This window comes from Cnephaeus nilssonii, assembly GCF_951640355.1.
Source record: "Cnephaeus nilssonii genome assembly, chromosome: 9".
NCBI classification, from domain to species: Eukaryota; Metazoa; Chordata; class Mammalia; order Chiroptera; family Vespertilionidae; genus Cnephaeus; species Cnephaeus nilssonii.
The window spans coordinates 20475204-20497289 of NC_137080.1; the positions used below are offsets into that span (position 1 = coordinate 20475204).

Consider the following 22086-nt stretch of genomic DNA (forward strand, 5'->3'; position numbering starts at 1 on the left):
ACATTAATTTTAAAATTCAGGTCAGAGAAATCTGAGAAACAACTAATCTTTCCTGATTATACAATACTAACCCCCACTCACTTTACATTTCCACAATTTAAATTCTGGTTATTGGTGTTTTTTCCCCCCAATGTGGATATTTATATTAAACAATCATGACCAAAACAGTCAGACTTTGTATCCAGGCATGCATTTTCACAACTTCAAGATGCAGCCATATTGCTCTCCTATCAAGCAGTTCCAATGTCCATTAGTGAGTATTACATGATCATATTCACTTACAGCAGTCTTTTTTTAAAAATATGAAAAAAATAAGTGTTTTTTAATTCCAAAAAAATGCTTTAGATACTTAAATAAGTAAGATGTCACCTTTTTCCAACTAGTAGAGAAAGGGTAAGGTTTGCTTTATGGGAACTTAGTGAAAATATGTTCTAGTAGCAGCTAGCTCTGAAGAGATTAATCTCTGTTAAAATGGACAAATATTAAACTTTTTTAAAAAGTCATTCTATGTAACGGAAATAAATAAACTTCATTATCCACCAGAGTTTTCACTGATTCACAATAGGGCAATTTGGTGAGTTTTTAGTAGAGCCAATTTTATTCAGTTCAAAGTAGCAATAATCTTTTATTTTCTTCCTACTTTTTTTATGTTAAATGTATTTTTAATAAATGCAGTCCATGACATATTTCAATGGACTTACTTGAAAAATATTGGCTCCAAGCCTTTTTCTGACATGTGCTGCTTCATGGAATCTGGAAGTCTCATAACTACCAACACTGCACTGGATCCAGTGAAGTTAACACTCCAGCTCAGATCTCTCTCATCACCTCTGTGTGTCCTGCCCTCTTACTCCCCACCTTCTGCTAGTACTGAATTGTGTGTGTCCCAGAGTTCATACGTTGAAGCACTACCCTCCTCCAATGTGATGGTATTTGGAGATGGGACCTTTGGGGAATAATTAGATTCAGATGAGAACTTAAGGGTGGAGGCCATCATGATAGAATTATTGCCCTTATAAGAAAAGACACCAGAGCGCTTGCTCATTCTTTCACCTTCTGCTCTGTTTCACCTCACCCTGTGAAGACAAAAAGAGAAGGTGGCCATGTATAATCCAGGAAAGGAGCCCTCAAAAGAACTGACCATGCTGGTGGCAACCTCGATCTTGGACTTACAGCCTTCAGAACTGTGAGAAAATAAATTTGTTGTCTGAGCCCCCCAGTATATGGTATCTTGTTATAGCAGCTGAAGCTGAATGGTACTGCTCAAACTCCACTGCTGGTTTCAATATAAAAGATCCTGCTTAGTAAGACAACTAATTCTCATTATTCAAACAAAGGTTAAGGGAACTACTAGTAAGAAAGTTTTGTGACACTATGATTTGAAAACAAACAAATTCTAAAAACAAAAAAATTAATACCGTAGATAAAAAGAGAACCCAGAGAATTTAAATGAGTTTCAAAAATCATATACCCAATAAGTGGTAGAGCCAGAATTTCCACCAAATTGGTCTGAAAATCAATAGCACTTTTCCACCAATGCTGCATTATCTCTATTTTAACAACCTGGTCTTGCAGATGAGTAAACTAAACCCAAATAAGGGAGGTAACTTATATAAGACTAAGGGCCCAGTGCATGAATTTGTGCACTGTGTAAGGAAATGTGGGGCATGAGGCTGCGGTAGGCACAAGGGCGGGTCTTGGCCCATCATTCGCACCCCTGCCAAGCCCCTCCCGCCGCGGCTCCCAGTCCCCTGTCTGCTGGCAGCCTGGCTCCAGCCTCTGCTGCTCCCACATGCTGACAGCGCCAGCCCGCTCGCACCAGCTGACGGCACAGAGCAATTGGGGCCAGCGCTAGCAGCGGGTGCAAGCGGGGCCAGTGCCGGCAGTGGGTGTGAGCTTCAGTTGTTCGGCCGTTAGGTCTATTTGCATATTAGGGTTTTATATATATAGACTAGAGGCCCAGTGCATGATTGAATCATGCACGTGTAGGGTCCCCTACATGCTTTCCCTTTCGATCACGGGGAGCTGGGTGCCTGTCCGCTGGTGCACCAGGCGCCAGAGGCTTCTGAAAGGCCTGGTGCCTGAGCGGAAAGGCATCCAGCTCCCATGCTTTTGCTTTCGATCGCTGGTGCACCAGGCCTTTCAGAAGCCTCCGGCGTGGCAGAGGCTTCTGAAAGGCCTGCTGCCTGAGCGGACAGGCACCCAGCTCCCACACTTTTGCTTTCGATTGCACTCAGCTCCCCCGCTTTTGATGGTCCAGGCGGCGGGACGTCAGCTCGCTGCCCCAGAGGCCCCTTCTGTGCCGCAGCACAGCCATGGCGCAGACGCTGAGCTCCTGCCGCTGCTGGCGACGCAGCTCAGCATCCCACCGGCCCAATCAGCTACCCCGGCCACCCCAAGTCCCGCCCCCCGCGCCTCCTGGCCAATCATGGGCATAGCGAAGGTACGGTCAATTTGCATATTTGTCTATTATTAGGTAGGATTAGTCAATGGATTATTGGCAAAGAAGTACACAAACCAGGTCTAATATTGTTTAAATTATTCATTTCCAGTAAGATTTTAAACTCATTAAAGTGCACAAATTACACTGGCTGAAACTTCCACATGTCTTAACATAAAAAATTAATATGAATTTATATCTGTTACATCTGTCTTGTGAAGATCCTAAATAACCATGTTTTGACACTGTCTCATTATTCCACTAAAAAGGTAAACTTGAGGTTTATCTCAGAATACTATTTTTTAAGTAATAAAGGGAGTTTGGATTAAGGTAGAAACATTTTTCCTATATATGTATATGTCAGTTTGTGTATAAATAGAATTTTATCTTTAACCCAATACCATAATTTTTTCAATTTCTAAAATTATCCTACCTCCTTGCTTTATGGGGACAAAGAATGGAATTGAATAAGATGTAAAAGACCCACAGTCCAAAACCAAATTCTGTGCAGAAAATAAAGTGATTGGTGTTGCACAAAGATAATGAGGAAAACAGTTCCTTTCAATCTTCCCACCTTCATTCATCTAGCCTCCATTTGAGAAGCAATCATCACTTGTCATGTGAGGAAAAAAAGCACACATAATTTTCTGATATAGCCCTAAAATAACCTAAGGAGTACTCAAAACAAACCTCTGTTTTTTTTATTCTACTAATTTTACAAGGAATCCAATTTTCCCATCTACCAATCACCAGGCAACACTATAAACACTATACTTCCTAAACGAACATGGAGAAAAGTTTCAGGACTCTTTCAATCTCGATGAACTTCAATTGGTCTATAACATTTTCTAGCAGCCCACATTTCAGACAGAATCATTCCTATCTAATGTCAGCAAAAAGAAGAAAAAAACTGCTCTATTCCATGAACCCTATGTGTAGGCTCTATTTTGACCATAACACTCCACAGTTTAACTTCTCTCAGGCTCTAAATCCAGAATAATTTGCACAACTGCTCATGAGTCTTTCACAAAATGTCTCCCCTATCATGTCTTTAAAAATGTAACATTAAAAAGAATTATATATTTGTGAAACTCTGGGAAAGAAACTTGTTGCATGACCCCAGATTTAAAGGGAGTTTGGAAAGAGAATAGGTGCAGGGGGCGGGGGAGGGGGAGAACGGTGGGGAGGAGTGGTGGTTAGGAATCTATACTCAAAAAGTTAATGTTTTGAAACTAACAAGTGTTAGGACAAAGCTAACCTCCTTTTTATTTATTTTTTTTAACTAAAAAAGTCAAAAGTATCACTATTAGAATTACACATTCGGACCAATACAGTAACCCAGCATTTACTTTAAAAAGTATTATTTTCATTCCACATATGTCTAAGAAGCAGTTGCTGAGTTCCTCTTTTGCACCAGACACTGGTCTAAGCTTTTACCACTAGATAGCTCTTCCTCATACCAGCCCTCTGCGAATTCAGTCTAGCAGGGAAGAGGTACATAAACAAGTAATTGTACCACATGTGATAAGGGATATAACAGATACAGGAAGGGCTCAGCAAAGTGGACAACTCCCTTGAGGAGGTTAAGGAAGGTATTATAGGCTCACAATATTTAGGCTCATTCATCTCTTTTTAAATGTATAAATGTTACTGCTAATGTGGTAATGACACCCCTTTGCCATAGGGATTAAAGAAATAAAATAAAAGCACCTACCACAAAGCCCATTAGCCATAAAGCAGAAACAAATATCTTGTTAGCACTGTGCAACACCCTACATATGACTGAGCAAAGTGGGTTTTTTCTAGAATAAATAAATTTAGAGCCAAATGGGATCTCAGTACTTATGTATCTCTAGCCCTTGCCTTTCACAAATGGAAGACTTCAGGCCAGAAGTTAGGTTACTTATTTAAGGTCACATACATAGTAAGTCAGTAGAACCCAGGCCAAATGTCAGATTCTGACTAACAGTTCCAATGCCTTTCCCTATGCAGACTGCCCTGCCCCAATGAGAAGAAAAGGGGAGAGAAGAGGGAAGAGAGAGGCCCTTTATGGCTCTCCACGGGCCAGAGAAACAAAGAGCCTTGAGACAAGGCATCCAGCAGACCTCAAAAGCTCCCACCATCTGGACCCCCAAAAATCCCTATACCTTCCCACTACTGAAAAAATTGTAAGTTTCCAAAAATAAAGAGGCTACTGCCAAGAAATTAATTACTCTTCCCAATTGGAAAGACTATTAAATTCACATTCAGTCTAGATTGTGCTGCACCAGCACAGCCAAGGGTTCGGCAAGCCTAAGGGGGGCGGGGGCGGGGGGGGGGGGGGCAGCGAAGGATGAAGAAAAGACAGACAAAGAGAATAAGTTGGGTCTAGGTGGATCTTCTGTGCCTGGCTAAGACCACAGAAAGGATCCAGACTGCAAGCTGAGCCTTTATTTTATAGTCAGAGGTAAACAATGGTAATCTACAATGTTCTTGTAAGTTTCACTTGTTTTGGCAGCATTTGCTGCACCTCCCACAGCCCATTAGCTACCGAGGAAAGATCTAGGGAGCATCACAAGATCAAGCTTAATTATGCTAAGAGGGCTGTGCCCTCTAAGCTGGGACTTGTTTTTGGCTTTGCCAACAAGGTCAGTCCGAGGCTTAACCCTGTAACCACTTCCTACACTAGATGTATCCCAAAACTGCCACTTAGCTAAGTCTGTAAAATGAAGGTATCAGCAGATAATCTGCCTATACAGCAGAGCTGTATAGCTACTAGAAAAGTGCAAAAATGCTAAATGAATGCAAGTTACTATTAAAAATAAAATTTCACTGGTCACAAAGATTAACAATCTAAATTTTGCCCTAGAAATGACAGAGTGAATCATTATGTTTAACTCTATTTAAAAAACAAACAAACATTAACATATAGTAATTTCCTACCAATCCCATTTATCTATTTTTCCTGCAAGTTGTAGAAGGAAAAAAAAGTGTTTCCTCACCCTAATCCACCCTCCACAATTTCCCTTTTTCCCTTTTTCTTCTTTCCTTTAAAAGGGCCCCCCTATCCAAGAGGCCCAACTAGAACCATATAAACACAAGGTCCTTGTAAAAAAAAATCTACCTAATAAAAGAGTAATATACTAGTTGACCATACCTTTGTGACACCCACCAGCCAATCAGGAGTGAGTATGCAAATTAACCCAACAAAGGTGACGGGTTAATTTGCATATACACGAGCCGAGCTGTCGGGGCGGGGCGGGACACTTGGGTCATCGCCATGGAATGATGCAGGCATTCCACACCACCCCAGCCGCTCCAGGCCTCTGGGCAGCATGGGAAGGCAGAAAGGTGGTGGTGCCGGCAGCCAGGGGAAGGAAGGCCCATTCTTGCACGAATCTTCGTGCATTGGGCCTCTAGTGTTATATATAACTTAAACACGGATTCTACCAGGGCAAGCCAAGGAAATGTTAAGGTGTACGGAGTTAGTAAAGCACAGCTACACATCAGGCCCTGGGGAGGTACAACCCCATCTGGGGCCCTCTCCTCACTTCACCTGCATCAGAGTCTTCCTTCTCTGCCTAATATACGCCTTCTGCATGGTTTGGGCCCTTGATTAAGAACCCAGACTACTTTCAGCCCTTCACAACTTTATTAGCTCCACAATTTGAAACTGTAGCTTCACTCATATCTTTCTGTAGCTTCACCTTTCGAACCTAACTCTCCAAACTTGAATTATGAAAGAAAACCCTAAGCAATGTTAACATGTTCTCAATCCACAGACCCTAATCACCCAAATTAATTAAGAATATCCAATATCAATCCAGAATACTCACCATTACCCTTCCCTATGAAATCTTGATTTTAATTCTGTACTTTTGGGTTTCCATTCATCCAGTGAGAATTGCTCTCTGCTTACTGATAGCTGCTAAGGACACAGACCTGTGTAAAACTTGGCTCCAGCAGTACAAAAGCAAGGCACTTAAAAAACTGGATTACAAAGAGAATAAGAGTTAGAATATAGGCATGAAGAATTCAATAGTAACTAACTTGATGAGGTAAGAATACTTCTCAATGTGACATCTGAGCTGACCTTGAAGGTTAAGAAGGAGCTTACTGGGCCAATTGTAAGTGGGTATAAGCGGACTCCTCACCATGGGAACAGTTAAGCGAAGGGTACAGAATCATAAATATAAATGCGTTGCAGAGAATGGTAACTCATTTGCCTGCAACAAGGGTGGGAGTAAAGAAGAGGGACAGAGGTAGTCAAATAATGAGTGATCAGTATGCTAAGCTCAGATCTATCCTGTAGGCAATGGAAAACAACATTAATTTTGTATTTCTGGAGGATTACTTTGGCAGTCATGTGAGAACCAGTGACACAATGAAAGGAAACTAGTTAAGATGATATTCCAGTGGTCCAGGAAACAGCATCTAAACTAAGACAGAGGCAACAAATATGCGAAGGAAGAGATGGAGTCAATATTTAGCAGGTAACAGGGACAGGATTTGATAATGAGTTGGATTCTTGAAGCAATGGAGAACAAAGTTCCCAGGTTCCTGGTAGTCAAAGGTTAGATAGTAGTACCATTCACCTAGACAAGGATTTCCAAAAAGAGTAGGAAATAGGGATGAAAGAAGCACAAGCTTCTACTTTTAATGCCTTTGAACTGAAATGACTGTGTGATGACAATCAGGATGGTTGGAGATATGCATTTGAACAACAGAGTCTAGGTTTCCTTGCTAAGATTTGCAACGACTTCGTCAATGAGTGTTATTTGAAGCTATGGGAGTAGATGACACCCCAGGCAAACAGAGAAAGAAAAATGCTCATAATAAACCCCCAGATGGAAAGCAAAGAATCTATAAAGGAGGCTGGGAAGGTTCAGCTTAAGAGAAAAAAACAGCAAAGCAAGGAAGTACTGCCAAAAGATAACAGTCAAGCTGGGAGGAGTGGACAATATGGCAGCCACGGGCAGATTGCTTCAGGCACCAATAAGGTTTTAAAAGTGTCATGAAAAGATTGCTGGGAACATCAAAGAGCAACTTCACTGGATGGTGGCAGAAAAAACCATCTGGCTACAAAAAATATTGAAAAGGGGAGGGTAAAAGATAAGTGTAAATTAATCTTAAGTTTAGCAATAAAGTAAAAGGCTAGAAAAAGGGGAGGTAGTAACTACAAGGTTGTGGGAAGATGTTGAACTATGGGGATGTTTTGGTTGGTTCGGACTTCTGGTGGGAGAGACAAAAAAAGGAGAGTTTAAAGACACAAAGGAGAAAAAGAAAAATGGATGGAAGGTAGTTCAGAAGAGACAGATGAAAAAGGATCAAAACCAGGGGAGATGGTTTAATCCTGGATAGCAGGAGCAGCACCTCTACCTCAGAGACCAAAGGGAAGGTAACTGAAAATACAAAGGGGTGGGAGAAGAAGGGGTTTACAGAAGACAGAAAAACAGGAGTGCATCCGAAGCCCTATTCTCCATTCCAAACAGCTTTGATAACTTTGGAGTATTTAAAGGAGGAGGGTGGAGGGATAGACAAGAAGAAAAGTGAAAATTTTGGAGAAAATCTGTCAATCTCCTAGGATATATTCAATGATAATATATTGTTTATCATTGAATGATAATTCCTTTAGCAATTGGGTTAACGTTATTCAGAACAGGTTAAACGCAATAATTTTCAATATGTAAAGTCATTAGTGTTTTAAACTTTTCAAACTTTAGGATTCCCTGCATCATCTGTCTTCTATTATGTCAACCCTAGAGGCTCAGTGCACCAATTCATGCACGGGTGGGGACTGGCTGGCCCAGCCCCAATTGGGGCGGATCAGGCCGGTCCTGTCAGGAGGAGGAGACAGCGGGAGGTTGGCCGATCAGGGCCGGGCCAGCTGGGGGGCGGGGCCGTGGGAAATTGGCCGGAAGGCCCCGCCCCCAATTGGGGTGGGAGGGCCAATTGGGGCGTGGCCAGCCATGGGGAGGGGCTGTGGGCCATTGGCTGGACAGCCCTACCCCTGATCAGAGTGGGGGAGCTAATTGGGGGCGGAATAGGCTGGGGGGAGGAGCCACGGGCCATTCGGGGTAGTGGGGGCCTATCAGGGGCAGGGCTGCAGGAGGTTGGCAGGCTGGCCCCACCCCTTACTGGGGTAGGGGGTTGACGATCAGGGGCAGGGCCGACTGGGGAAAGGGGCTGCAGGAGGTCGGTTCATTGGCCACAGTGGGTGTGGTGTCATAGGGACCAGTCGTTCCGGTCTTTATGGCATTCTGGTTGCTGGCTTTTTATATATATACTAGAGGCCTGGTGCACGAAATTCGTGCACTGGGGGGTGAGAGTGGGGTAGGGGGGCCAATGGGGGGTTCCTCAGCCCAGCCTGCACCCTCTCGCAGTCCGGGAGCTCTTGGGGGGGTGTCTGACTGCCACAGAGGCAGGAGAGGCTCCCGCCACTGCCACTGAGTTTGCCAGCTGTGAGCCTGGCTTCTGGCTGAGCGGCGCTCCCCTTGTGGGAGTGCCCTGACCACCAGGGGGCAGCTCCTGCATTGAGCGTCTACCCCCTGGTGGTCAGTGCACGTCATAGTGACTGGCCAACTGGTTTACTGTCTTCCCCCTGGTGGTCAGTATAAGTCATAGCGACTGGTCGACTGTCTGCCCCCTGGTGGTCAGTGCACATCATAGCAAGTGGTTGAGCGGCCTTAGCATATCATTAGCATATTACACTTTGATTGGTTGAATGGACAACTGGACACTTGGCACATTAGGCTTTTATTATATAGGATAGATGACTTGTAAATCATTATCTATTAAATTACCCAGAAGAATATAATCAAATGAATGCCATCTTCATATCAGTATAGAGGCAGAAAAGAAGTTAAAAAATAACTCACTAAGATCCCAAAGTCTTAAGAGGGGTGATTTGTTTTAATCATGGTATGTGCCAAGAACCTGGCTAAATGTATTTTATGAGATTCAACAACTATAACTGCAATTCCTATTCTCAAAGTGTGAAGCCTGTGTCTCCATAAAATGCCAGCTTAAAAGACAAGACAATGAAGACCACCGTCATCACCAGAACCCCATAATATGTGAAACAAAACTCCTTTTACAGAGTTGAATCTTTCTGGGGTGGGCCTTTAAGACACTTTGACAGAACACACAAATACTATCTCTGGAACAAACCCAAAAAGGCACAGCTGCAAGACATCTTCCACTGAAGTTGTAACTGACTCGATAGCTAGTCTTCCTTTGAGCAAGAGAGTCTATAAAAGCCAGAAGCAGAGCTATTTTCTCCTACAAACTGCTTAGTGGAAATACTTTCTCCTGATCCAAGTTGTAGCTTTATTAAAAAGCTAAAATGGACAGCATAGCCAGTATAACTTCATAATAAATTTGTAAAAGAAAATATAAATAAAACTTTTAAAAAGTACCTATATATGGTTTTCATTAAGAAAAATTCCCAACTGAACCAAAACTATCCTGAAATACAAGAAAACACACATTTTTAAAATTACAATCCATCACCATCACAAACAGGAAATTTGGATTTCCTTTAGCAGAATTTTTCTCTCCAAATCTCTAAGGATTAACAGTGACCAAAGAAATTTAGATGATTAGTACTTACTTCACAATACTGATTTATTTTGAACTTATGATAACTGAATCTTTATTATAGCTAAGAATAAAAAAGTCAGACATTTTAAAAGCAATTATGAATAACTCCAACATAAGAAAAACAATTCAGGTAATCTAATCAATGATTTATTTGTAATAGTTTCCCTGCTGTAGTTTTGACTATATTTCTATAGCAACACTAACAAATACTCTTATACAAATACTTTTGCAGCCAAGATGAAAACCAATAACTACTTCTCTAGTTCATCTCTATTATGGCTTCCAACAAAAAATTCACCCTTCCTAAACTTCACTCCAGAAACTGCAAAGCCTATAGCTTAACTAAATAACAGCTTCAGTTAACCACAACTGCCAGATATTCTCAAATTCTTCAGAAGGAAAGTTAATGAAAAAGAGGCATAATTCAATTACCTCTTTGATTAAAACTCATTTTGAACAAGAAAAAAGACAGAAGAGGGAAAGAAAGTAATTACTAACAAATGACTTACTTAAAAATTATCTAAATTCTAGAGAAAAAGAACATTGAATACTTTGTGCCAAAATATAAAGTAAGGAATTCAATATTTTAAAGCCAAAAGATAAGCAAATTTCTCTGCATAAGTTTCAGGCATGCTTTCAAAATCTCTTTTGTTGGTGCTATTGTTTTGAAGTAAACAAAATATTTTACTAACAGAAATAAGCCTGCCTATTTTGTGAGCAAGCTCGCTGTTGACTGCTTTACAAACATCCTTATTTATGCCTCAAAACATCTCTGCACAGCAAGCTCATTCTATACATGAATAAAATGAGGCTCAGAGAAATGCAGTAACTTTCTTTAGCAAGCATAAAATGCAAAATAGCATGGTTAGGTAATTGTCAATCCTGAAATTAGACAAACCTGAATTTGGATCTTGCCTTAACCCCCTAACAACTAAGTATGAGGTAGATACCTGGCATTTGAAGCCAATTCTACTTTATTTGAAATATGTTCCTGACATTACACCATGATGTGTATGTAATCTCCCAGTTATACTTCACCAAACGCCAAAAGGTAGCCATTACCTAACCAGTCTTGCCTACCTCTGCTTCACATGAACTCTACACATTAGGACTTAACTGTTTCTACTCTAACACAATAAGTTTTTTAGAAAATATTGTTTTAGAAATACCTAAGGAGAACTGTGAAACACAACTGAAAGTTCTGGATCTTTCTATCTTTCAGACATATACATGTACATTAATAGATACCTGGCATTTAATGTTAATGGCTGGTCAGACCACACCATAGCACTGAGAACCATTTGGGGAGACCAGAAAAGTACAAAATGAAAAGTAAACCCTATAAACTTGCGAGTTAACTGTAGTGCATTTTTAAAAAGTACTACAAACACATATACCAGACTTTCCAGAACAGTTCTGATTTCAAATATTCCATCCCACTGTCTCCTTAAGGAAACGCACACATTTCAGATCACACACAACTTTTCCTCCTAAGTGAAATAACAATCATCAGGGCTTGGGACTACCTGAAAGCTAGAATAATAAATAGAAGAAACTTGAAAAGACTGCAAGAAAGGGTGGATGGACTGTCTGTCATTGGTGGGAAAGAGAGACAAGGACATTCAAGATAGGAGGAACAGTCCTTGGACAGGGTAAAGCAGTAAGATGCACAAGATATTCTGGGAGATCTTGGGGAGAAGGAAGTGGTGAGTGGGGGAATGGGTTGACCACTATCACTGGATTAGTCACATATAAAGATAAGATAGAGGTAATGCTAAAATATGATATCTGGAAAAATTATTGAGGACTTTGAAGACCAGGATAATGACTTTGGGTTAAAGAAGATAGGTGAGCTTGCCAAAATATTTTGGTAACAACATTACTGAGACACTATGAAAGTCATCCACTTAATTGTACAAATAAAGGTTTTTAATATAATCAGTTGTGTAACCACAAACAATTATAAAGTATTTTCATCAACTACCCCCCCCCCAAAAAATATCCCAAACATCTAACTCATTCTATGATGCTTGATACCAAAGCCAAAGACGTTAGAAAACTACAGACCAATATCACTAATAAATACAAAGGCAAAAGTCCTCAACAAAATACTGGCAAACCAAATGCAACAAGACACTACAATCATACATGACCAAATGGAATTTATTCCAGGAATACAAGGATGACTCAACATGAAATTCAATCAACATAATAAATCATGTTGATAGAAGAAAAACTGCAAGATCTTTTCAATGGACAAAACATGTTAAAAGGAATCTACAAAAACCCAGCTAAACATCATAAATTAAAGATAAAAGACTAACAGTTTTTTTCCTAAGATCCTAAACAAGACAGGATATCCCCTCTCACCACTTCTATTTAACATTGTACTTAAAGTTCAAGCCAGGGCAATTAGGCAAAAAATACATAAATAAAAAGCAACCAGGAAGAAGGAAGGGGGAAAAAAGGAGTAAGTGATCTTTATTTGCAGATGACATGATCATATAAGTAAATAATCCTTAAAATGTCAGGGGTGGGTGGGAAGCTAATGAAGAAATGAAGAAAAGTTTTAGGATATAAGATCAATATACAAACTCAGTCATATTTTTATACATAAGCCATCAGCAATCCAAAAAATAATTCCACCTAGCATGAACAAGAATAAAGTACATAGGAGTAAATTTAACCAAGGAACAAGACTTGAACACTGAAAACTACAATGCACTTTTCACACAAATCAAAGAAGACTGAAATAAATCCATGTTCATGGATTCAAAGACTTAATATTGTTAAGATGGACATAATCCCCAAACTAATTGACAGATTCAATGCAATCCCTATCAAAATTCCAACTGCCTTTTTTTGCAGAAATGAACAGACTAATCCTAAAATTGATATGGAATTACATGGGATCTCAGCTGAACTAATCCTGAAACAGAAAAAGTAGAAGAATTCATACTTCCTGGTTTTAAAGCCAACTATAGCCCGGCCGGTGAGTCTCAGTGGTTAAGCACTGAACCATGCACCAAAGAGGTCACAAGTTCAATTCTTGGTCATGGCACATGCCCGGGTTGCGGGCTCAATCTTCAGTAAGGGTGCAGAAGACAGCTGATCAATGTTTATCTCTCATTGATGTTCCTATCTCTCTCTCCCTCTTCTTTCCCCTCTCTCTAAAAAAATAATCAAAACTTATTTTTTAAAAATACTTACTGCAAAGCTAGGGGGTAACCAAAACAGTGTGGCACTAGTGTAAAAATGAACAGTGGAACAGAATCAATAGTCCAAAAACAAACCCAAAATATATAGATAATTGATTTTGACAAAGGTGCCAAGGCATTTCAATGGGGAAATAGTATTTTCTTCTTTTTTTATCAATTACAGCTGATATTCAATATTATTACATATTAGTTTTAGGTGTACAGCATAGTGGTTACACAACTATGTAATTTAAGAAGTGATCCCCCTGCCTGGCTGGTGTGGCTCAATGGTTGGAGGTCATGGGTTCAATTCCCAGTCAGGGCACATGTCAAGGTGTGGGCTTGATCCCCAGTGGGGGTGTGGAGGAGGCAGCGATGAATGATTGATTCTCTCTCTCATTGATGTTTCTATCTATCCCTCTCCCTTCTTCCTCTCTCTCTAAAATCAATAAAAACATATTTTTAAATAAATATTTTAATAAAGAAAGTGATCCCCCCAATAATTTCAGTGCCCACCTGACACCATACATAGTATTACAATATTACTGTCTATATTCCCTATGCTATAATCTACATTCCTGTGACTATTTTGTAACTACCAATTTGTATTTCTTAATCCCTTGACCATTTTCACCCCAGTCACCCAATAGTCCTCCCATCTGGCAACCCTCAGTTTGTTCTCTGTAGCTATTCCTGTTTCTGTTTTGTTTGTTCATTAATTTTGTTCTTTAGATTCCACATATAATGAAATCACATGGTAGTTGTTTTTCTCTGCCTGACTTATTTCACTTAGTATAATACCTTCTGAGTCTCATCCATGTTGCTACAAATGGTAAGATTCCATTCTTTTTTATGACTAAGTAATTATATATATATATATATATATATATATATATATATATATATATATATTCACAAAAGAATCACAATAGTCCTTGCAACAAATGGTAATGGGACAACTGAATATCCACATGCAAAAGAATAAATCTAACCACCATACACAAATTTTAATTCAAAATGGATCAAAGAGGATATACATTGGATCAAAGAGGATCTTCACTGTTTTAGCTCCTACATTTTAGGAGCTAAAACAATGAAGATCTTTGAAAGAAAGAGATATAAACCTTCATGACTGGATTTGGTAACAAATTCTTAAATATGACATCTAAAACAAAAGCAACAACAAAAAAATTGATGAAAATAGGTGAATTGGACTTCATCAAAATTTAAAAACATTTGTGAGTCAAAGGATACTACCACGAAAATGAAAAGACAATCCACAGAATGGGAGAAGATATTTGTAAACTATATTTCCAATAAAGGTGTGTCTAGTATGCAGAATATGAAAAAGCACTTACAACTGAACAAAATGACAAATAACCTAATTTAAAAATGGGCAAAGGACTTGAATAAACATTTCTCTAAAGAGGATATACAAATGGCCAATCATCACAGGAAAAGATACTCAACCTCATTAGTCATTAGCATGGTCACTATTTAATAATACTGTGTTGCACACTTTAAATTTGCTAAGAGAGTAGATCTTAAGCATTCTTACCAAAAGAAAAAAAAAAAAAGGTTAAGTATGTGAGGTGATGGATATGTTACCCTCATTGTGGGAATCATTTCACAATGTTTGTATATATTAAATCATCATGTTATACTCTTTAAATATGTTACAATTTTATAAATTATATCTCAACTAGAGGCCCGGTGCACGAAATTCATGCACGGGGGGGGTGGGGGTGGGTCCCTCAGCCCAGCCTGCACCCTCTCCAATCTGGGACCTCTCGAGGGATGTCCGACTGCCCAGGGGGATAGGGCCTAAACGGGCAGTCAGATATCCCTCTCACAATCCAGGACTGCTGGCTCCCAACTGCTCGCCTGCCTGCCTTCCTGATTGCCCCTAACCGCTTCTGCCTGCCAGCCTGATAACCCCCTAACCAATCCCCTGCCAGCCTGATTGATGCCTAACTGCTCCCCTGCCAGCCTGTTTGCCCCTAACTGCCCTCCCCTGCAGGCCTGATCACCCCTAACTGCCCTCCCCTGAAGGCTTGATCACCCCCAAGTGCCCTCCCTTGCAGGCCTGGTCCCTCCCAACTGCCCTCCCCTGCTGGCCTGATCACCCACAACTGCCCTCCCTTGCAGGCCTGGTCCCTCCCAACTGCCCTCTCCTGCTGGCCATCTTGTGATGGCCATCTTGTGTCCACATGGGGGCAGCCATCTTGTGTGTTGGAGTGACAGTTAATTTGCATATTGCTCTTTTATTAGATAGGATAGAGGCCTGGTGCACGGGTGGGGGCCAGCTGGTTTGCCCTGAAGGGTGTCCCGGATCAGGGTGGGGGTTCCCTTGGGATGTGGGGCAGCCTGGGCAAGGGGCCTATGGTGATTTGCAGGTGGGCCATGCCCCCTGGCGACCCAAGCGGAGGCCCTGGTATCTGGGGTTTATTTATCTTCTACAATTGAAACTTTGTAGCCTGGAGCGGAGCCAAGCCTTCTGCTTGCTCCGTCGCGGCAGCCATTTCTGTTGGGTTTTATTTATCTTCTATAATTGAAACTTTGTAGCCTTAAGCAGAGGCCTGGACCGACCAGGGTGTGTGGAAAGCTTGGCTTCCTCCATCGCTGGGGGCAACCCTAGCCTCCTGCTCTTTCCAGATCCGAGGCTGCCACCATTTCTGTTTGGATTTATGTATCTTCTATCATTGAAACTTTGTGGCCTTGAGTAGAGGCCTAGGCCGGCAAGGGCAGGAGGAAAGCTTGGCTTCCTCCATTGCCAGGGAAACCCAAGCCTCCCTCCTGCTCTCTGTGGCCGTACCCATCTTGGTTGGGTTTATTTGCATATTTGCTCCTGATTGGCTGGTGGGTGTGGCTTGTGGGCATGGCTTATGGGTGTAGCGGAGTGGTGATTAATTTGCATATTACTCTTTTATTAGATAGGATAAAATGGCTCATGTGGAAGCAGCAGTAGTAATGACAAAAAAAGGACTGATATTAAATAAATTTCAGAGAAAAAATTCCACAGAGGTTGATGTCTAAATAGACAGCAAATGAAGAAGAGGGGTAACTAGAAATAATGCCAAAGTTGCAAACCCAGAAGACTAGGAAAATTTGCAAGATTTTGGAATTGTTAGGCAAACTAAGTTTGAAGTGATAATGTGCCATCTTTAGTGAGGATTATAGAAATCAAAGCTCGAAGTGATTAACTTGTCCCTAATTCTGGCATTTGCTACTATTTATTATTCATCCTTTACCCTATTTCCAAAGAAAGGGGGACTATGGTTGAAAGTTCTAGTAATACAATAATAGAGAAAGGGATCTTAAAAGCCAGGATTTCCTTTAAAAAGAAAAGCAGGGCAAACAAAGGTGCTAGAACTAGATGAATGTCTGCATAACAAGAAGTTTAAAGTACTGTAAAAACTAAACATGGTAGATGAAATCTACCTACTCAAGCAGGTACAGAGTAATCTGTATGTGTTTAATGAGAAAATATTCAGAAGAATGTCTCACTATCAGGCTAATAATCCACCAAACCAGCTCAGCAGAGCAAGCTAAGCACTAAGAACAAAGGACAGGAAGCCCAATATCAGATCATTCAGTAATCATTCTTTCACTCATCAAATAATTACTGAGAGCTCATTAAGTGCCAGACAATTGTGAACAAAGATGTGCTAACTGCCTCTGTGGAGCTGATAACGTCATGGGGGAGGTAGGCAAGTAAAGAGTCAATTGGGAACGGAGGAAGTTGAGAGCATATAGTACCTGATTTAACAGAGAGGAGGGAGCCCAATGTAAGGAAGAAAGGCAACCCTGAGGAAGTTACATCTAAAATTGAGACTTGAGAGTAGAATACGCCTGGCAACATGTACAAAAGTCTACAGATGAGAGAAAACCTGAGAGGTGAACAGAGAAACCAGACTAGTAAGTTAAAATCTAGAACAGCAAAAATTTTATAAGGTAAAAGTTATATTAAAAAGTTTGTGACTATTCTGAAAAGCAATTTGGTATCATGAACAGATTTTAATCATAAAACTAAAAAACTTTAAAACGACTACTTTGACTACAATATGAAGAACAGATTAAAGAAACACTAGAAAATGGTAGAAAAACTAAACAGAACATGTCATTTTATCCAGACAAAACCAAAAAAAGGATAGCCGTATAATTTTTAAAACATTAATAAATAGGTGGCCACAGTCTCTACTCCCTCTCTCTCAAATGAAATTCTGTCTTTATAATTTCAATTTTGAAAGTAGTTTGACTAACTTACTGTGGAATGGGCTGAGTTATTAGAGAGAAGAATAGATCCATAAACAAGAGACTCAAGTTGAAACTGAGAGAGCTGGTATTTATTTTGGGGGAGAAGATTGGTTAAAGGTGAGTCTGAGGGCTGACTCTATATTGATGAGAAAGAATCAGCAAAATTCATAAATTAATAAAGACACTTTTTAAAATTTTACTGTTATAATGAACTTCTTTTTATTTTTCAAGAGACCAGCGTAAAAACAAATAGTCTGTCAATTCTTCGTCTATGCTGGGCCTTGTGTTTCTTTAGCTACCAAAGTTTAAAATTGAACCATGAGAGAGCTCAGCTTAATGCAGGTTAATAGTATCTGAATTAGAAGTTATCAGTGGAATAAAGTTGATAAATTCAAGAAATATTCTATTAGTAGAAATCGGTGACACATGGGAGTTAAAGGAGAAATAAAAAACAAAGATTAAGAAATTGCTCAAAGATAAAAAGCACAATTATTTGTATGGCAAAGCTATTCAGTGAAATAGTTAACAAGGAAGGAGAGTAGCGGATTTTTGGCAAAGTTAATGAGTTCAATTTAGATGGAGTAACAATAAAACAAAGAGGAATAACAAATAAATCCATATGGAGATAAAACAGGATCAGAGAAAAACACCCAATCCAGAGGAAGACTGGGGAGGGGGGGGGTGGGGGGGAGAAAAAGAAACAATATATGAGACAAATAGAAAACAAATAGCAAGATGCTACCCAACCACACTAACAATTAGATTTAGTTCAAATGGTCTGAATGTACATAGTCCATTGTCTGGTTAAGTGAAAAACCAAAACCCAATTCTCTGTTGTGTACAAGAAATCTACTTTGTTTTTTGTGGGGGTTTTTTTGTTTTATTTTTATTTTTTTAATTAATTTCTTTATTGATTAAGGTATCACATATTTGTCCTCATCCCCCCATTCCCATCCCACACCCCTCCACTTTGATTATAAAGGACTGGGAGCAAGAAAAGTAGTATGAAGAAGCAAACTGTGATGTACACAATAAACTGTAACAGCAAAGCAAAGAGATGGCCGAAGACAGCCAAAACAAGGTGCTTTGCTTAGTGCAAGAGCAAGGAATAAAAAGTCTAGAAAATTAGCTCATAATATTACAAATAAGTGTGATCAATGTACTACACTTAGGTATACAAATCGATGTTCTGAAGGTGCTTAAAATCTAATGATACAAGTAAATTTTAGTTACTAAATTATCCAATCTTGGTTTAAAGACCATGATTTGGAAACATCAGTGGCTTTGAACCTAAAATACATAAATTTGTATAGTACTCATTCCCACCCTTATTTCCACTTCCCCCTTCTATCAAGTTAACTACATGCACCTCCCATGGCTGTGTCCTCTTCCACACCCAAACAAAACAGGATGGTAGTCATATAAGGGGTGGGAAGCTTAAGAAATCTGTGTTACACCAAGTATGCAATTGCAAGCGCTTTACATTTTACAAAGCCTTTACCTCTTCTCAACTGCATTCATATTTAATAAATTTAAGCTAAGACATTTTCAACATATCTAATTTGTTTCATATAACAGAAAGATCTTATTGAATACCCATATTTTCTTTTGATTGCCTTCATAAACCTAATATTATACATTTGCTCCTTGACTCCCAAAATACCTACATTCTTTAAAATAGCTATGTCAATGTTATTGGAACTTTACCACATAAATACTTCTCCCACATTTTATGGTTTGAAATTATGAACAAAAAGATTCAATGAACAATTTGAGGGTTTCTGCTAATTATTAGGGAAGGTAGGAACAATATAAAGATCCATGTAGACTTCATGCATTACCTTTGTTTTATTCCTCTTTAGAAAGAGATATTTAGTCTTTGCGAAAGAAAGGCATAAAAATTTTTTTCAAGCTTTTATTTTGAGAAGACTGTGAAAAGTTCACATCCATGGTTATAATTTGTTTCTCTTGGATCTAAACATAAACCCACCCATTGGCTTCAGAAAAGTGCTTGGACAAAATCCCTAGGACAGTGATACTTCCTGGAAATTTCAATTAAAAAAAAAAGAAAAAAAGAAATGAAGGAAAAGCCAATAGCAATTAATGTAAATATTCTTTTGTTTTTCTCAAAATACTTTTTACTGATTTTTAGACAGAGAGGAAGGGAAAGGGAGAGAAAAAAGCATGGATGTGAGAGCTTAACATCTATGGGCTGCCTCCTTCATGTCCCCCACCGGGGATTGAGCCCAAAGCCCAGGCATGTGACCTGACCAGGAACCAGCAACCTTTAGGTGCACAGGATGACGCCCAACCAACTGAGCCACACTGGCCAGGGCTATGCAAATATTCTTTTGAATTAATACCAGTTTGTAAAAATCTATTTTTACGCAAAAGATTCATTCATTCAACAAATATTTCTTAAGGAACTATTAAGGTGATTTACAAAAGGATTCCCCTTCTCACATACTTGATACACGGTAAGATTCTATTAAATATTAAGCAAAATGACACATTAAGAAAAATTTATTTATCAGGTTTGCAGGGCAATTCCCAGTCCCCACACTGTCTCTCCTTGCTATTAACTGACTGCCTCTCCATGTGAACAATCTGATTCCTAAGGGTAAAGACTACAGTCTTATATCCATATGCCCCAGCTTAACATAGTACCTGGCATACAGTAGGTAATCAAAAGGAACATTTGATGACAAATGAGTAATTTGATCATATTCATTAACTAGTATATAACTATAAACTATACCTAGTAACACATACACACAGACACACACACACACACACAAATATAGGACAGGCTTAGTCCCAAGCCATTCCTCTAACCATACAAGCTCACTTTGTTGTCTTTTCTCTATATATATTTATACTGCTAGAGTGACCATTTTTGAATTCGTGGTATCAGTTTGTCTTACTGTGAATTCAGGAGCAACTCAGTCTTCTTACTCACATTGAATCTCCAGCCTGGCACACAGTAAGGCTGGTACAAATCCTATCTAATAAAAGAGTAATACGCAAATTAACCGTCACTCCAAGACACAAGATGGCCGCCCCCATGTGGACACAAGATGGCCGCCACAAGATGGCCAGCAGGGGAGGGCAGTTGTGGGCAGTTAGGGGTGACCAGGCCAGCAGAGGAGGGCAGTTGTGGGGGAACCAGGCCTGCAGTGGAGGACAGTTGAGGCGGGGGGGGGGGGGGCGGGACCAGGCCTGCAGGGGAGGGTTGGGGGGGGACCAGGCCTGCAGGGGAGAGCAGCTGGGGGTGACCAGGCCTGCAGGGGAGGGCAGTTAGGGGCAATCGGGCCAGCCGGAGAGCAGTTAGGCATCAATCAGGCTGGCAGGGGAGTGGTTAGGGGGTGATCAGGCTGGCAGGCAGAAGCAGTTAGGGGCAATGAGGCAGGCAAGCGGTTGGGAGCCAGCAGTTTAGGCCCAATACCGGGATTGGGCCTAAACGGTCAGTCGGGCATCCCTCAAGGGGTCCCAGATTGGAGAGGGTGCAGGCTGGGCTGAGGGACACCCCCCTCTCCCCCCCGCCCCGTGCACAAATTTCATGCACTGGGCCTCTAGTTTATCTAATAAAGAACAACAGATACCAAAGATAGCTTTCCTTTAATCAGTATTCCCAAACTTCATAGTATTACTCTGTAATGTACTTAATTGGTAACAATAAGATTTACTATTACAATTAAGTTTAATAAATAATTGATCCTAATCACCTTTATAATAAATATCAACAAAAAAGAAAAATTCATAGCATCAGATTTTACTGCACAGAGAAATACAAGAGCATTACTGGAATTGGAAATGTTATCTAGAAGTTATAAATAAAATTTTAAAAAAGGCTTTCTGAGACAGGCTCCTTTAACTAACACTAAAAATCACCAGAATGGCTATCCAGGTAAATTAGATAATTCTCCAGAAAACCTGTCATGTAGTATTTCTAAAGCACAAATATTTGTAATTATTCTCTTCCTTAAAAAAATAATAATAATCATCATTTTTAAAAGGCTTCTAGTGGCTCTGCAGGGCAGACAGGATGAAGACCAAACACCTCAGTGGAACTTCCTGTGTTGAGCACTGGCTGGCTCTAATCCACATTCGCAGCCTGTCCTCTGCTTTCCACCCTCTCTCACACATCCTCAACTCCATTCATATCAGCCCCTCAACACGAAATGAATCTTCATGCTTCCGTGGCCTTGTTAACGCTGACTCTCCCCTGTCAGTCTATGGTTTACATCCACTTCCCATGTCTACATTTGGGAGGGGGGAATCCAACCCAAGACTTCCAGGTATAAGGTTAAAATAGACAATTTATTACCAAACCTAACAATAGTTCTATTACTGATTTTTAAGCTAAAGGATACCCAGAATCCAACTTGGGATGGAGGGAAGCCCAATTAAGTTATTTGTGAGTTTATAGTACACAAACATTCACAAAAGAGAAGTCTGGCAGAGGGCAACTCAACCCAGCAGAGTCTCTACCACTCCAGCAACACCCACTGGCAGAGCAAGATGCCAAGAATGGGAAAATCAAACAAATGGGCTAAGAGTAAGGCAGCCCCTTCTCTGAGATGACCCTGAGATAAACATGGTGGGTAAAGG

At 40.2% G+C, this 22086-nt stretch overlaps 1 protein-coding gene across 7 annotated transcripts in view; it reads right to left on the reverse strand.

Moving 5' to 3' along the window:
- The window catches only part of EPB41L2 (erythrocyte membrane protein band 4.1 like 2), a 199151-nt gene that overhangs the window by 125534 nt on the left and 51531 nt on the right, over nt 1-22086 (reverse strand). The gene's annotated exons all lie outside the window — the stretch shown is intronic.